Raw genomic sequence first — 18,636 nt, 5'->3', positions numbered from 1 at the left:
TCCATTTATTTTCGTCTTTTTCATTCAACACAGCACGCATCGCATTAAACAAACTTCTCATAACGCGTTCCACTTGTCCATTACCTCTAGGAACTCCTGTTGCAATTAGGTGTAGCTCAACAGAGTTATCATTGAGAAATTCTCGAAATTTACTCGCTACAAATGCTGTTCCCCGATCAGCTATTATTCGTTTTGGTCGACCCAATTCCATAAATAATGCATCTAATGCCTTTATAGTACATTCGGCATTTTTTTGTCTAATAGGACAAAATCGCACAAATTTAGTAAAAGCGTCTATAACCACTAAAATTTGAGTGCATTTATTAGATTTGACCAAAGGTCCGGCATGGTCAATATGCCACGTATCCATTTTACTTGAAGGTTTCGTTTTCTGTTGACACAATCCACTCCGTTTTCCAGTAAAAGATTTACCCAACACACACGATCTACAATTTGCAACATATTTGCGTACTGTTTTACCCATGCGTGGCCATATTAAGTCCTCACGTAATTTCATTAACATTTTATCAGCACCAATATGAGACGAGTTATCATGATACAGTTTCATTATCTCTAGTCGAGCTGCTACAGGTACAAAACAACGTTCGCGACCATCATTTGAACATTGTAAAAACACTAAATTGTCTTTCACTATATATCCCGTCTCATGATGCGTTTTGTTTATTATTGTCTGACAAAACACATCCTCTGATTGATATTCACAAATTGTCTTTGGTTTGTTAGCAATAATTCGTGCTGCTAAAATTCGTTTTGTCGGAGATGCTGTATTTCGACTTAAATAGTCGACATGTGCCATTTTATGTCCTGGTCTATATTCTATATCAAAATTAAAGTACTGCAATTTTATCCACCATCTTGCAACGCGGGGGTGTAGTTCCTTTTTGAGTGCTGTAGCCCTTACTGAATTACAGTCTGTATAGATTGTAAACTTTATACCATACAGATATGTGCGAAAATACTGAGTGGCTTCCACTATCGCTAGAGTTTCCAAATCATAAGAATGATATCGCGATTCACAATCAGTTGTACGCCTAGAATAATACGCCACTGGATGAAGCACATTATTTAAGTCTTTTTGCATAAGTATGGCACCCAATCCAAGCGAACTCGCGTCTGTATGTAGTTCGGTAGTCAGTTCCGGATCAAAAATGTTCAAAATCGGATAAGAAGTCAATCGTTTCACTAAATCCAATCGCACATTTTCACATTCACTTGTCCACTCAAAAGTTTTTCCCTTACGTAACAGTGCAGATATCGGTGCTGTCAAAGTTGCAAAGTTTTTCACGAAACGTCTAAAGTATCCAGCCAGTCCTAATAATTGACGAACACCTTTTACATCTTTAGGAGCTGATGTTTGAGCGAGCGCGTCAACTTTTCGCGAACTAGGTTTTACCGTACCGTTTTCGATCACAACACCCAAATATTCCACAGATGTTTGGAAAAAGTTACATTTTTTTATGTTTAAAACAAATCCGGCCTTCAAAAGGGCGTCAATGACCTTTCTTAAGTTCTTAAGACCTTCTTGAATGGTTCGAGAGGGGCACAACACATCATCAACGTAAACAAACGCAATATCGTCTTTAAGTGGTCCAAGGGCTTTATCGATGGCACTTTGATAACACGATGGGGAGTTTATAAAACCAAACGGCATTCGATTGTACTCGTAAAGTCCATCTGGTGTCACAAAAGCAGTTATATGTTTTGAATTCTCTTCTATTTCAACTTGGTGAAATCCCGATTTCATATCAAGAGTACAAAAATATACAGCTTTGGCAAGGGCGTCAATCTGATCTTGTATCCGTGGTAGAGGATAATTATTACGTAATACTTTTTTATTTACGTCTCGATAATCTACACATAATCTTGTGTCTCCGTTTTTCTTTTTGACAAGGACTATTGGGCTTGCATAAGGAGATTCACTTTGTCGTATTATTCCACTCTCAATTTGTTCTTTTATTATTTGTTTCACTTGTAATCTTTCGCCATATGACAAATGACGGGGTTTATAGGCCACTGGCTGTAGATCACGTAATGTTATTCTTAACTTGTTTGTTGTTACTGCGGCCGGTGTTTGACTTATTCCATTTTGGATTATTGTTTTTATTTCCTTAATAACCCACTCGTCCAGTCCTGACAAATTTAAGTCATTTTCTTCAAACGCGTATATAGCACAAATTCGTTGCCTATCACTATGATCATATACAATGTCTACACTGTTTGCATTAAATTCAATTTTAATACCTGGTCGTTTTAAAACATCAAGTCCAATTAAAGCGTCAACATCACATCCCGGAATTGATCCATCTGGCACAATTAGAAAATCAATTTCTAATGTCATGGTTGGTGTACACATCACAACACTACTGCGACCCAGAGGCTTCATAACACAATTTCCTACACCAGACAGTATTTGGCAATCCGGTTGAATTTGCAAGTCTAAGGCTTTCGCTATTTTTTCGTGAAGTATTGAGACATCTGCACCTGTGTCTACTAAGTATGCTATTGAACTGATCATGGAATTGTTAGTAACCGTAGCTGATGGAAATGAACGGATAAAACGAGTGTTTTTTGCCAGGAGCACTCGTTTTGATGCCTCATGTCATTGTTTTTTACTATAGCATGTATCTTCTGAATGGCCATTCATTCTACAGATGTTACAAAACTTATTTGCTGAGGTGTTGTTGCCAGACGAAAAATTTCTTTGATGTACTCCAGAAGGACCCGGCTGTACCTTTTCCGACATATTCTGTACTTTTTCCGCATTTTTGCAATCCACTGCTTTATGTCCATAGCGTTGACATCTTCTGCAGTTTCCTTGAAACGAACGCTGATCACGAAAGCTATACGGTCGTTTTCGTGACAATTCACGCTCTCGCACACCAGCGTTCAATTTATTCGCATCACAGGTAGCCAACAGTTTTAATAGTTCAGAATCACATGTAGGAGCTAGCAAGGAGATTCGATTTTTCACTTCTGTGTTTTGAATATCGTATTCAACAAGACTTAACACAACATTCCATGGAAAGTCTGAATAAAATCTTCTAATTGCTGTTAATTTGGCGTTACCGTATTCTACTAGTGAATCAAAACTTGAACTCTTAATTGCTAAACAATTTCTGATACGAGTAGCAGGAGTACCTAACTCAGGAAACGCAATTTCAAAATCTCGTCGAAAAGAAGCCCAATCTCTAATAATAGGTTTCCAATGTTGATAAAAGCGTGCTGCACGTCCTCGTAAAGCATGACCAGCTTTTAAAACAATAAGAGTATCGGATATTTCCAGCTCCTGTTGGATCCTAGTAACATCATCCATCCACTCAACCATAGTAAACGGTGTATCATCTGGGTCAAAACTGGCAAGTCGAAACTGCGCCGCCGCGGCACTTACACCTTCTGATACTGAAGCGGAAACAGGTTGCGTCTGCGCAGTCACCCTCAATGTTGCTTGAGTAGTTTGGGCGTTGGCCATTGTCGACAAAATTTCCATGATTTGTTTTTGGAAACTGTTGTTATTTTCTTGCTGCATTTTAAATAACAACGCCATATTATTGTCTGTCTCCGATACACTTTCGGTAATGTTCACAACGTTCGGACTCACTGCGCGGTCGCGTTTTTCACTATTGTCTGCCATTGTTCGTTCACAAAGAAACACAAAAAAAAAATTTATTTTTTTAGGTCCTTTCTTCCGGAAATAATTCACGAGAAGATATCCCACTTCTGATGATAGATTAGCGACTGTTAATCTGTCTTTTTAGTTTGATTAAAACACTAAATTCACAATAATACGCTTTATTACGACAAACGTAGTTTAACCCTCGACATCTAAAGCTTGACTGTTCGGTTCTTTCTTAAGAACTGCCCCGATTATTAAATGTAAACAAATACTTCAGATTTGCTTATGAAACAAAACTAGTCTAAATAGATGTGAGCACGTCGCATCGGTCCATCGGTGAAGGTGATGACGTAAGCTAACATATATAAAATTTATAAAATTTATAAAATTTATAAAATTTATAAAATTTATAAAATTTATAAAATTTATAAAATTTATAAAATTTATAAAATTTATAAAATTTATAAAATTTATAAAATTTGTAAAATTTATAAAATTTATAAAATTTATAAAATTTATAAAATTATTTATAAAATTTATAAAATTTATAAAATTTATAAAATTTTATAAATTTTATAAATTTTATAAATAATTTTATAAATTTTGTCTATTTAATTTTATACTTTTAAAAAAATTAAATAAATAATTAATTAAAAAGAAATACAAAAAATTAATTGATTAAAAAATAATATATAAAATTTATAAAATTTATAAAATTTATAAAATTTATAAAATTTATAAAATTTATAAAATTTATAAAATTTATAAAATTTATAAAATTTAAAAATTTATAAAATTTATAAAATTTATAAAATTTATAAAACAAAAAAATATTTAAAATTACAGTAACAATTTTTAAAGGAAACTAAAAAATATTAAAAAATAATAAAATAATATTTCAAATTATTATATTTTAACCTTCTTTGATATAAATTATTTTGCACTTATTATAAAAGGTAAATAATAATAATAAATATAAAAAATAAATAATAAACACTTCAATTTTTGTTTTTGTGGTTTATTTAAGATTTTTAAAATTTATATTCATATCTTATTTAGTTAATTTTTTTTTATTTCTATTAAATGTACTTATAAACTTTATTATATTATAGGTATCTAAATTTTATATATTTATTTTCATTTTATTAGTAATCTGTCGTTAGACTTTTAAATTCTAAATATTAAAATTATGTTTTAAGAAAATATGTCAATATTAGCATTAAACAAAAACTAAGAGAAATTTCTCATCTTCAGACACAACATCATGTCCATATTTGCGGCAGGTCAAAATAACCATGACTCCATTCGACTTTTGACATTATAAACAACAAACCGAAGCAAATTTTGCTCTTATTTTCTGACCTCCCAAATCTTTATTAAAACGGTTCGAGACACCGCTATACCTGCAGGTCGTAACAAAACGTCTCTTTTATCCGAATGTAAATTAAGCTTCGACTGTGTCGGCTACGTTACGCTTTACGTTACATTAACATGTCGTCATTTTATGTCGTTTTCCCCCCTAATTAAGGTGTTTGACCGTTGAACCTAAATGAAACGAAAAAAATATCCATTAGTGGTGGTGGTGCTAATTGATTACATATTCCGAGCACAAAACCTCGCTTGTTTCGTGGTTGAAATTGCAAAATCAGCACTTGCGACCACAATTATCGTCGAATGTTTTTATAAACGGGCCTTTGTTTATCGCCAGACAATAAAATAACGATTACATAATGGGAAATTTAAAAATATCTACCCGATTGCAGGTCTCGAAAACATGTTATTGTAAAATAATCCGTTCGCAGTCTAAATGGTTTTCCAATAATAAATTCAAATATGCACGGATCGCACGGTATAATCAATATTGGAGCCCGCACAACGCATAGTTTACAATTGGCCATATCATTATACAAACAGATACGGATATAATACATAAACGCGACGTTCGACCAGAATCTCTAATATAATTGGGCTGATTTATACGTCGGATTGATCAACTGATAAGCGGTTTAATAAGGTTCTAGTTCTAGTTGGAATGAGTCATCAGCATATTGTATTTTCTGATTATGTTTTTCGTGCTGGGCGAAATTTACGTCCGGCAAAAATTATCGGGATCGATCTCCAGACGTTTCCATTATAGAAGACGTGACTTTTTACAATCAAGCTAAAATTACCAATTTACCTAAAAGTTTATGTAAGCTTGTTGATGTCCAACGACAAAATTAACTAAATAACTAATTTTGTGCTTGCTTTTATTTTTACGATTCCTTACATGTATTTACTGCTTTTTTTCTGAACTGTACAGTTTTATGATTTTTACCATTGGCTGTCTTAAAATTACTGAAAATCAATTGTTCTAAACGTTATTTCTGCTTTTGTCTTTTGATATAAATTTTAATAATTTTGAAATTAAAAAAAATCCAGATGAAAACTCAAAATTCGAATTTTGAAAAAAAAATATTTATTTATTTTATTATATTTTTTAGGGAATAAAATATAAAATGAGTCATTAAAAGAAATTAAAATAAAAAAATCCCTAAACATGGAAAAAAATCTCAGAAGAAATTATTAAAAATATTAAAGAATCTCTAAAACTAAATAAATATTCTTAAAATTATCTCTTTAAGATATACGAAAATTAGATTTTTTATTTTCAAATGTTTAGAATACACAAACAATTTTCTTTATCTTCCATTTTTTTTCATTAATTAATATTTATATTAATAGATAATATTTATAATAAAATAATTAATAAAAGTAATAAGAAATCATATTCCAGGAAAGAAAATAGAAAATGAGTGCTTAATATAAAATAATTTAAAATGGAATCCAAAAGAAAATTTGAGAAGAAATTTTTAATAAAAATAATAAAGAATCTCGAAAATTGAATAAATATTCTCCACATTTTCTCATTTCTCATTCGACTTTTATTTACAAATTAAAAAAAAAAAACAAACATTATTTTTTTTCACACAAAAAATTATCTTGTTTTTTTTTTTCATTAATTAACATTTATGTCAATAGATAATATTTATAATAAAACAATAAATAAAAGTAATAAGAAATCATATTCTAGAAAGGAAAATATGATGTTTAATAAAAAAACACAACAATTATTTTTCTTCTATTGTGTTTTCATATTAGTATTTAATAAATAATATTTTTTATGTAAAATTATAAATAAAAATAATCAGAAAATGTAAAATAAATAATTTCTATTTGAGAATTAAAAAGTAAATATTCTCAAAAATCTTTAAGATACACAAAATTTACATCATCACTTATTATTTTTAAATTTTTAGAATTAAAAGTAATACATGAAAATTATCTTTTTTATTAATAAATAAAAAAATTATAAAAATGTAATAAATTAATAAAAAATAGTTTAAAATAATTTATGAAATTTATGAAATTAATAAAATTTATAAAATAATATAAAATAAAACAAACAAAAAATCTAAATATTTAAATTTTGTAAAATATAAAAGATAAATATCACTTATTATTTTCAAATTTTTAGAATTAAAAGTAATACATAAAAATTATCTTTTTTTATTAATAAATAAAAGAATTATAAAAATGTAATAAATTAATAAAAAATAGTTTAAAATATCGTGAAAAAATCTTAAAATACCCACAAATTCAGAAATAGTTTAAAAAATATAAAATAGTTTTCAAAATTTTCTCTCTTTTTAATCTGTTTTATACATTTCCAAATTCTGAATTTTCTTTTAGAATTCAAAAATAATATAAGAATGGTAACAATGACAAATCTAATTCTTAGATTATGTCTTCAATAAATACATTATTTATAAACCATTTTTTTAAACAATAATATTTAATTTTTTTATGTTTAACCACACTTTACAAATACCACAACCAGACGTAAAATTTCTACAAAACTTACGATTAATTGGGCGAGCACAATTACCTGAAAATACAATTAAAATTAATTAAAATACAATGTTAACAACACAAATTCGAAACGCATAAATCCCAATAAAAGTGTACAAACATAGAAATCGCGGAACGGCGACATTGACACAGGCCTCATGTAAATATTAAATACATGTACGATTTCCTGGGTTAACATATGTAAACGCACGTGATTAATATAAAATTTTGTAAATGCACGTGATCAATATAAAATTTTGTAAAGGCACGTGTATGATTAATAATTCCAAATAAAAACGTTAATTAATCCTTTAGTTTGCTTGGGGCGTGAACGAACCAGTTAACCACGGATACTGTTATAAAAGTTGATTAAAATAATGTACGGATAATGGGGCATTAACATAATTTGTAATGCTTGCAAGTTTGATTTAATAACAACTTGTTTGGACTAATTTGAGTGGTGCATTTCCTTTTTAGTTAGGTTCATGCTAAAACGAAAGAGAAAACTAATGTGGCGACTTTCATTTTCCCCGAATATTTACTGAAGGACACATACGAATCCTTAAACGTTTTGCCAAATGCAATCGACGTTGTTCGAATAATAAAATAAATGTATCATGTTTCAGTCCTCTGACTCACAATTATGTTTGTATAATAAAATTCAATACTTTATCGTGTACACCACACATACTTTTTATTAATGAATCATACAAGTTAATAGATTATTTTATATTAATATTTATCAACACTTTTCTTATCAATTCTTGTTATGACCAACTTACAATTAACAATTACTTTTATAAACCAATATAAATTAAAGTTTTCCACGAAAGTTGTTTACTCGATTATTACCGAGGCCTTTAACAAAACTGTGTCGTTGGCAAAATTATCCCAAAAACTGAATAATTAATAACCCGCTCCGGTTAGGTCCGGTGAGATCGTCAACCCCGCCAACCGAAGTGGAACGCGCTGTAAACAAAAATACCGTGGCGAAGAGGAAATGGGCGCTTCGTTTCTTGTTTTACTCGTGACGTTCCTCAAACTGTGACATATGTGGAACAAACGACGTCGAGATCGTGAGAAGATATATGTGGGGACGGATCAAACGTGCCGGCTACGAGTTCAAGTACGAAGTGATCTTTTTTAATATAATAAAGTTGGAAAATTTTATTTAAAATATTTTTTGTGAATGTAATATTTTTATCTTTGTATAATAAGTATATAAAAAATCTGAATTAGTTTATTTGGAATTTATTATGAAAATTTAATAATACGATAGATTTTAGATAAAACATAAAAAAGAAAAAATATAAACAGACAGATATAGAATGATAATTTGAATGTATTATAAAATAAAAAGGTAATAAAATAATAAATAAACAGAAATAATGTTCTAGGAAAGAAAATATAAAATTAGGGTGTAATATAAAAATTTAAAATCGAATCGAATTTCGAAAATTAAATAATTCTCTTCAACATACACAAATTTTATTTTTTTTAACATTTTTTGTAATAAATAATACTAAAAAAATGATCTTGGTAACCTAAAAATATTAAAAATTTATAAATTGCAATTATATCTATTAAAGCTTATATTATTTTAAATAATTTAGATTTTATTATAAAAATTTAAATATATAAACTGAAATAATTCTATAGAAAAGAAAGTATAAAAGATTAAATAATAAAAAATAAATTAATGTGAAGAAATTTCTACATTCTAAAGAAAATTCTTAAGATTGAGTAAACTTAACTAAAAATATAAGGACATAAAAAATAATAAAATTTCGAAAATTTATAAATTATTTAAATTTTAATAATTAAAAAATGAAATATGAAACAAATATAAATATATTGATTTAAATAATTCAGAATTTATTATGAAAAAATAATTTGAAATAATACTTTAGAGAAAAAAATATATATAAAAAGACTAGGTAATAAAAAATAATTTAAAATGAAAACTTAAACTTGGAAATTCAAAAATAATCTCAAAAATATAAGGACAGAAAACAATATACAATATTTCGAATACCCAAAAAATTAGTATTCATCCAATTGCAACAAATATTACTATTTTTAAATATTATATGTTTAAATAATGTAAAAATTATTATGAAAATCTAATTAAATAATCTGAAATAATTCTTTAGACAAGTAAGTATAAAAAGTAATAATAAAAATAATTTAAAATAAAGAAATTTCCACATTCCAAAAAAAATTCTGAATACTGAGTAAACCTTCAAAATTACACAGATTTTACTTCTAGATTATTTAGAATTTATTGTGAAAAATCTGAAATAATTCTTAAAAGAAGAAAATTATAATAATAAATAATTTAAATGCAAAAATAAGACATCACTAAAATTTGTAGAAATATTTTAATTACTTTAAATTATTTAGAATGTATTATGAAAAAAACTAATAAAATAATAAATATAAACTATCTAAAGTAACTCTTTAAAGAAGCTAATTTAAAAGGACCAAATAATAAAAAAATCTATATATCCTAAAGTTCTAAAGATTGATAAAACCTATAAATTTTGAATTTTAAAAATATATAGATCATTCATATTCTAATATTATGAGAATCTCATAAAATAATAAATGCAAAAAAACTGAAAGAATTATTTAAAGAGAAATACAAAAATATAAAATAAGAAAAGTTAAAAATAATCTCTAAAATTCTAAATATTAGATATTTTCAATTCGAAAAAAGAACCATTAAAATTTTATTAATAAAAATATATCCAACGCATGTGGTATGAAACGAAAAATAATTAATGAAATAAAATATTATATTTTTATATTCCCAATATATCAACAAATTTTAACAATCAAACATGATAAAATAATATAGTTTATAATGAAATAAAATTAAAGGAGTAATAATTTAAAAAATCTGATATATTCTTTTTTTTAATATATAATATTAAATAAATAGTTATTAAAATCATTTCTAGATTCTAAAAGTAACTCTTAAGATAAAGTAAAGATCAAATTTTAATAAATAAATAGCAATAATAGTAAGATCTGAATAAAATTAATTGTGTTTTATATTTATTAAATAAAATAATTAAAAATCCATTACCTAAATAATTTTTTTAATCTCCAGCAATAGTTATTTTGTACAATACATAAAACACAACTAGTAGATATACTTTCATAGTTATCACTTTAGATTTATATCGTCTTCAAGGAAACAGATAAGTTTTCTCACTCCTTATCTTGTTAGGAGTAACAACCTGGCTCCAGATAAAAAAATCGCTTTAAAATCTGATGTGTACGTTTTAAACACGTACAAAATACTTATTGAAATGTGAAACGAGAAACGAGAACGTTACAGTTTCGTGATAACTTGTACAAATATTTTCAATGGATTCGTACCAAGGGTGAAGCGATACGAACAGTAGTCATCATAAATATTATTCTTGAACGTTACCACAAATCAATTTTTATGCGTATTAAATTGTCGTAGTTTGAGCGACAAAGTTTTACTCGCAATTTTGTTGTTCTGGTTGAAGTAAATCAAAATAGTTCACACAAAAAAATCAATTATTATGAATAATACATTAAAAAATTAAAAATATTTAATAATTTAACTTAAAACAATATAAAACCATTTTAATTTGTGCTTAATTAACTATTTATTACACTTCAATCATCTAATTAGACCAATACTAATGGTAACTAACTCTCTTATTCTTGAAGTGCAAAAATCCAAAGTAACATTGAAGATTGAACCCATAAAATAGTTGATTAGATAATTAATAAAGAAAAAGTCTAAATTTAGTCAATATTGAACTTGAAAACGACTTTTAAACATTAAACGTCTGACATCATTTGTTTATAAACCGACTTAATGATTTTTCTACACGTGTTTACACGCTGCTCGTTCAGAATCTTAATTGTCCATGTGAATCACTGTTCCAATAGGTTTTCGGAAAAACACCTTCGACAAATACGGCGGCTTTTATGATGTTAATAAATGAAATATTTTTTTTTGCCGCGCATTAAATGAACAAACAATTTAATCAGGTTTAACGGTGAGTAATTCGGAAATGTTAAGATGGTAAATTGAATTACGATTAAATAAAAAATTGGACGTTTTTATTATTGGTGTGTGGGTGGTTTTGTGCGCATCAATTCCCGACGTGGAACAACGTAAATCCTAATACGTATTGAGTTATTTATTATATTTTTTAATAATTTATGTAAAATGTGTGGTACTTATACATAAATACATTTTTTCTTCAAATGTTTCTTCTCCATTTTAATCATTTTGTTTTATTTTATAAATTGAATCAAGAAGAATTTTTATAGATAGAAAAATTGTATGATATTTATTTTTTATTTATATTTTAATAAAATAATATGTTAAAATTAATTTTTATTACTTTTATAAAAAATATTTAATCTCCATTATCTTTTGTTTTAATAAATATTTTCGCAGTATATTTAATTTTATTATTCCAATGAAATCCTTTGTGACGCAAACATTTAGAATATCATATCATTGAAAAAATACCGATTTATTTGTCCTTACAGGGTTTATCGAAGCTAAGTGTTATCACATATTTTGAAAAATAGAGAAATGTTTAAGGTATTCGTACATAAATCAAGATAAAAAAGTCTATTATCTTTAAAACATAAAAAGAAACATTTCTTTTATTGAAAGTGTAATTATTTTAGAAGATTAGATTTTAGAATTTTTCTAATTAATTATTTGGTCTTTATTTTCTATTTCGATTATTTTTATTACAATAACAAACATAAATTCTATTCAAATTATATTTTTTATTAAAATTATACTAACATATAATAATATTATGCGTTGCATGTCAATAAGTGTAATTTAAACCGTGTTATTAAAAATTTTTTAAATACAGAAGGTTGCGTCTAAAATTCCAAGATAATAAAACGCAAATTAAACGATATTATTTATTTAATGACCACCAGTTGAATTCCCAGATTTATGGTATTCCAATCAACCATGTGAAATTAGATAATTGATAGTAATAAGAGCCAATTAAACTAATCATTCGTCGCATCGAATGAGATGCAGCTTTTATGTTGGATAAATTCTTTCACCGAGAATCCCATTATTAATACTGGGGCGGAATCAATAATTGCATGTGGAATTATTTAATAACATTATTGTTCTATTAGCGAAATGTAAATTTGTATGTATACGTTGGGAAAAACCGCTCGTATGTTTTTAATAGAATTTATAAATTATACATGGTTTTATTTCATTAATTATATTAGAATAATTTCACGTTAATAATAACAAATAGTTAACTATAAAAACAATAATAAATTGTTTGTAAAACGGAATAAATCATAAAAATAGATAAAATCAAATCTATTTTTCTCATAACCTTAACATTAAAACTAAACATACAAACACCCTTGATTTCAGAAGTTACGAACTTTTAGATCTGCCAAATAAGAAATAAAATGGTGTAATTAATTTTGACATTTTTAAATTATGGATAACATTAATCATATACTATATCATATTAATTATTGAATTTTATCTGTAACACTAAACTGATCGTTTACAAAACGATCTTTTGTAACCGATTTACATAAGCAGGTTAATACAACCATACAAGTCTAGATCAAGGCTGAAAATGTTTCGATTGTTCAAATTTATCAAATGTGATTCGAAACCTTGTTTGCAGAAATTATGTAAATGTTTCATTGATAGTTATTCAGATTTGTTTCGATTTTTCATGAATTTTTATGACACATTTTCACAGTTTTGTTTTAAAAATGAATGTGTGGAATATTATCAATTTATTTGTAAAAACAAACAGCAATGTAGTTTGTTGTTTTTAATGAAAAGTCTGTATTTATTTATATGAATATTTTCAGTTTTAATTTGTAACCTAAAATATTAAATATTATATAATATATAAATTATAATGTTTTTATTAATTTTCTATTCTGTAATTATTCATATTAATATTTTTATTTCCAGTTTTAATTTTTAACTTAAGTAATTCATAATTTTTTTGAACTAAAATATAAATTATAATGTTTTTATTTCTTTTTTATTTGTAAATTGTCTCTTGAGAATAAGAATAGAAACCAAAATATGAATTATAATGTTTTTATTTCTTTTTTATTCTGTAAATTTTCTCTTGATATTAAGAGTAGAAACAATTAGCTTCAAATTATTTAAATTTTACTAGTCATTCAGCTACAAAATTATATTTTAAAGTCTTCCCAAAAAATCTCCAGTTTAATAAAATTAAACTTCCATTTTATAATTTCAGTTCAAATTTGTAAAATAAGTAATTTTTAATTAATATTAAATAACATATTATAGTTTTTATTTATTGTTTAATATGTAAATTTTCTCTTGAGAAGAAAAGAAGAAAAAATAGGAAATTTACTTTATTTAAATAAATATTCAGCCAGATAAATAAAGTTTAAAGATTTACAAGGAAACCTACAAAAATAAAAATACATTTATTGGTATGAATGAAGCTGTAGATTATTATTTATTGCAAAGTGTTATCATTATTACTTATTCACAATCAATATTTAATTTTCTCATCATTACACTAATGGTAATTTAAATGCTACAAAGAATCGATAACCAATTTAAAACTGAATGTTACCATCCCAACGTCATTCACTTTGTTTAAATATTTACAAGTACGTCCCTAATAATAAAGTTATTACACGGCCTTTAAACCGTCACAAATTGCTCGGTTAAATTTTTAATAACAAATGAAACAAGCCATAAGATAACATTTTCCAAATATTCAAGTTCAACGACGTAAAACAACAGTGTTCCGCGTCGTGTTCCATTATGCAAACCATTTTACACAAACATCATTGACATTTCCCCAACTGGCAAACATTTATCGAATTGCATTTACCCCCATTTTCCCATGATTGACGTATCAACCCCCCGAACTCACTGTAAGTCGTCCGCGAACCGGTAACAGAAAGGGGGTGGCAAGGTACACAACACGTGCCCCCAGGCGAACCGCCAACTTAGGTCGCGTTACTAATTTATTAGTCCCAGTGAATCATCGCGGTAACTAAAGGAAATAAATATTGGTGACGTGTATGTTTAAATTTTAACCAGTTCTTATTTAATTACATTGTTTAATTAGTTATGCAATAATTGCCTTAATATAATTACCACATTTTCTGGTTTAATAAATCAATATTTTCTTAGAACATTATTTATGTATTAATAAAATTATCTTCTGAATATTTTAAATCTAATCTGAGTAAATAAACTGATGTAATTAAATTAAATAAATTAATTATTTAACTCATTTTCAAAATTTTATAAAACAAATTCACACACAATTCACATTCAACAAATTAACTAATTATTAATAAATATTTTAAATGTTATGCTTTTACGCTCATTTTATTATGCAACTTTGCAACTTTATGACCTAATAATTGGTACACAATTATGTTTATATTTAATTTAATAGTTACTAAAAAGTTTGGAAAAAATTACTTTATCAATATTTTGAAACTATGACAACATTTTTGTAAATAATTTATTACTTTGCGTACCATTAATATTTTCCATTAATAAAGTTTATGTACGTATAAACAGTGACTAAAAATTGACTAATTAACATGTGCAATTTCCTGTACTGATCGTAAAACCTCCACAAAAAAAACCTCTTTAAAACCACCCAAAAATTATGTTTTGTGACACGTCGTGTGTAAAAAAACATCGACAATTATAAAAGGGTTGTTTTATTTTGTACCCCGCAGTAACAACATATAAAATCTAATGTGGCATGAAATAATTGAGCGAAAGGGCGACAACAAGTAACCTTTCACGTGTGTTTAAACGCGATTTATTCACTTTTTCAACTACGAACATGGGGTTTGTATTAATTTAATGTGGCGCCCAACGATTTTTACGGAATTAGGAATGTTCGGAGTTATTAGGAGGGCTGGAAACAGGTAGTCTGATCTAATAATGGATACTATGAAATATTATGTTTTTATGATAAAATAATTTTAACATTAACAAGTTTGTTTTAACTTTATGAGGCGCCCAACTTTTTTTGTAGAATTAGAAATGTTCATAATTATTAAGAGGAATGGAAATAGTCTGATCTATTTTGGATGGACATTTAGTCGATTTGAAAGCTTATTTATTTAAGGTAGAAACTATTTTACCAAGAATAAAACGATTGTTTCAGAAATATATCTCTTTAAAATTTCGATATATGGGACTTGTTTATTTTAAATGGAAACCGTAATTGAATTTGTCTTGAAAATTAATTTAAATTTTAAAAACCTTTTACATGTATTTTAACGTGATTTATCCATGTTTTCAACTATAAACATGGGGTTTGTTTTAATTTAATATGGCGCCCAACGTTTTTTGTAGAATTAGGAATGTCCATAGTCATTAGGAAGGATGAAAACAGATAGTCTGATCTATTACGTATGAATGATATGAAATTTTATGTTTTTATGATAAAATAATTTTAACATGGATTTATTCATGTTTTCAACTATAAACATGAGGTTTGGTTTAACTTAATGTGGCGCCCAACTTTTTTTTGTAGAATTAGAAATGTTATTAATTATTAGGAGGAATGGAAATAGTCTGATCTATTTTGGATGGACATTTAGTCGATTTGAAAGCTTATTTATTTAAGGTAGAAACTATTTTACCAAGAATAAAACGATTCTTTCAGAAATATATCTCTTTAAAATTTCGATATATGGGACTTGTTTATTTTAAATGGAAACCGTAATTGAATTTGTCTTGAAAATTAATTTAAATTTTAAAAACCTTTTACATGTATTTTAACGTGATTTATCCATGTTTTCAACTATAAACATGAGGTTTGTTTTAATTTAATATGGCGCCCAACGTTTTTTGTAGAATTAGGAATGTCCATAGTCATTAGGAAGAATGAAAACAGATAGTCTGATCTATTACGTATGAATGATATGAAATTTTATGTTTTTATGATAAAATAATTTTAACATGGATTTATTCATGTTTTCAACTATAAACATGAGGTTTGGTTTAACTTAATGTGGCGCCCAACTTTTTTTTGTAGAATTAGAAATGTTATTAGTTATTAGGAGGAATGGAAATAGTCTGATCTATTATGGATGGACATTTAGTCGATTTGAAAACTTATTTATTTAAGGTAGAAACTATTTTACCAAGAATAAAACGATTCTTTCAGAAATATATCTCTTTAAAATTTCGATATATGGGACTTTTTTATTTTAAATGGAAACCGTGATTGAATTTGTCTTTAAAATTAATTTAAATTTTAAAAACCTTTTACATGTATTTTAACGTGATTTATCCATGTTTTCAACTATAAACATGGGGTTTGTTTTAATTTAATATGGCGCCCAACGTTTTTTGTAGAATTAGGAATGTTCATAGTCATTAGGAAGGATGAAAACAGGTAGTTTGATATATTACGTATGAATGATATGAAATTTTATGTTTTCAAAATAAATTTAATTTTAACATGGGTTTATTCATATTTTCAACTATAAACATGAGGATTGTTTTAACTTAATGTGGCGCCCAACGTTTTTTAGAGAATTGGAAATGTTCATAATTATTAGGAGAAATGGAAACAGCTAGTCTAATCTATTATGGATGGACATTTAGAAGATTTCAAAGCTCTTTTATTTACGGTAGAAACTATTTTAAAAATTATAAAATGATTCCTTCAGAAATATATTTCTTTAAAATTTCGATATATGGGCATTTCTTATTTTAAATGTAAACCATAATTGAATTTGTCTTTAAAATTAATTTAAATTTTAGAAACCTTATACTTGTATTTAAACGTGATTTACCCATATTTTCAACTATAAACATTTTTTTTAATTTAATATGGCGCCCAACGTTTTTTGGAGAATAAAAATTATATAAAATTTTATGTTTTCATAATAAAATAAATTTAACATAAAAGTATAATTTTTATGAATTGTGTGAAAAATTAAGACTATAAATGAATAAATATATATAATATATAAAAATTAAACTTATAAATAAACTGATAAAATCAGTAGTAGTCAATAAATAAATGTTTTGAGTTCCTCGTTTCTTTATTTTAAGTATAAAAAATAAAGAAAAGACTAGACCATCGATATACATTTTATAATTAAATTTAGGGTCTCAGTTCAATATATATTAAATTCTTATTTAATATTAATAGCGTCGATAATTAAGAAACTAATTAATCCAAAAACACTGGAATATTTAAGAGATTTAAAAGCAATAAATCTAAGAACTTTCGGGAAAATCTGTATTGTGTCACAGTTTAATAAACATTAAATAATTTCAGTGTTTTATATTTAATATTAATATAATTAAAAAATTGAATAAACTGGATCATTTATAAAATGTAAAAGTAATAAAACTGAAAACATTTAAGAAAAACTTAAGTACATAGTTCAAAATATATACATAAATTGGAAAAATGAAAAAATTACAAATTCCAATAATTTAAATAAATACACTCTAACAATAATGTTTACCTTAGTTTCCTCTCCGACTACTCCATAAATTGCAATCGCCGAACGACAAAATAATATCAACCAAAAAAATAATCCCCCAAGCGTCACACCACCACCAATGAGCACACGCGCACGTAATTGAATCCAAAAATGCAGGTAAACGGAACCCGACGTGTACTTCTCGTCGCGTGTTTTCGTCGACTGAAAGCGACCAGTTTGACGCAAAGCTCCGACGACGAACAAGTGGAGTTCACTTGGTGAACGATGTGGAGAGAGAAATGCGCCTGGTCAACTTGCCGGTACCGCAGAACTGGTGTGTGCAGGAGGTCCCGTGCACTTTTGTGCATTCGCACGACTAGTTTTCGTTTCGAAAAATGCTTTGAGCAACGGTTTCAAACGAAATTTTAATTAACAATTGGGAGTTAGTTAGATATTATAATAAAAAAAAAAAACAAATCGAAACCATCCCAAAAGTACATGAAGATTAAACTAATTTTTTTGAGGATGTTAAAACTTTTTGAAGCTTAATAATGGCCATAAAATATAGAAATTTAATTTCATGAAACAAAAAAGATACAAATTAAGGAGTCTAATAAAGTATTTTA

At 26.5% G+C, this 18,636-nt stretch overlaps 1 protein-coding gene across 1 annotated transcript in view; it reads right to left on the bottom strand.

Annotated features, from left to right (window-relative positions):
* The window catches only part of LOC109604818 (uncharacterized), a 45,302-nt gene extending 26,968 nt beyond the window's left edge, over positions 1–18,334 (bottom strand). The window contains exon 1 of the mRNA XM_049969514.1: positions 18,053–18,334. The gene's annotated coding sequence lies outside the window, so the exon portion shown is untranslated. The remainder of the gene's footprint in view (positions 1–18,052) is intronic.
* Positions 18,335–18,636: the final 302 nt, after the last annotated feature.

The sequence above is a fragment of the Aethina tumida genome, chromosome 7 (assembly GCF_024364675.1).
Source record: "Aethina tumida isolate Nest 87 chromosome 7, icAetTumi1.1, whole genome shotgun sequence".
NCBI classification, from domain to species: Eukaryota; Metazoa; Arthropoda; class Insecta; order Coleoptera; family Nitidulidae; genus Aethina; species Aethina tumida.
This window is presented reverse-complemented; position numbering and strand designations above follow the sequence as displayed.